Source organism: Colobus angolensis, unplaced genomic scaffold, assembly GCF_000951035.1.
Source record: "Colobus angolensis palliatus isolate OR3802 unplaced genomic scaffold, Cang.pa_1.0 Scaffold80, whole genome shotgun sequence".
In the NCBI taxonomy this organism is placed as follows: domain Eukaryota; kingdom Metazoa; phylum Chordata; class Mammalia; order Primates; family Cercopithecidae; genus Colobus; species Colobus angolensis.
This window is the reverse complement of record NW_012121821.1, coordinates 9,542,051-9,542,564: the sequence shown is the minus strand read 5'-3', so window position 1 is coordinate 9,542,564 and position 514 is coordinate 9,542,051.

The window sequence follows — 514 nt, the reverse complement described above, 5'->3', positions numbered from 1 at the left end:
TACCTAGGTTTTCTTCTAGGGTTTTTATGGTATTAGGTCGAACATCTAAGTCTCTAATCCATCTTTAATTAATTTTCGTATAAGGAGTAAGGAAAGGATCCAGTTTCAGCTTTCTATTTATGGCTAGCCAATTTTCCCAGCACTATTTATTACATAGGGAAATCCTTTCCCCACTTCTTGTTTTTGTCAGGTTTGTGAAAGATCAGATGGCTGTAGATGTGTGGTATTACTTCTGAGCGCTCCGTTCTGTTCCATTGGTCTATATCTCTGTTTTGGTACCAGTACCGTGCTGTTTTGGTTACTGTAGACTTGGAGTATAGTTTGAGGTCAGGGAGCGTGATGCCTCCAGCTTTGTTCTTTTGGCTTAGGATTGTCTTGGAAATGTGGGCTCTTTTTTGGTTCCAAATTAACTTTAAAGCAGTTTTTTCCAGTTCTGTGAAGAAAGTCATTGGTAGCTTAATGGGGATGGCATTGAATCTATAAATTACCTTGGGCAGTATGGCCATTTTCACAA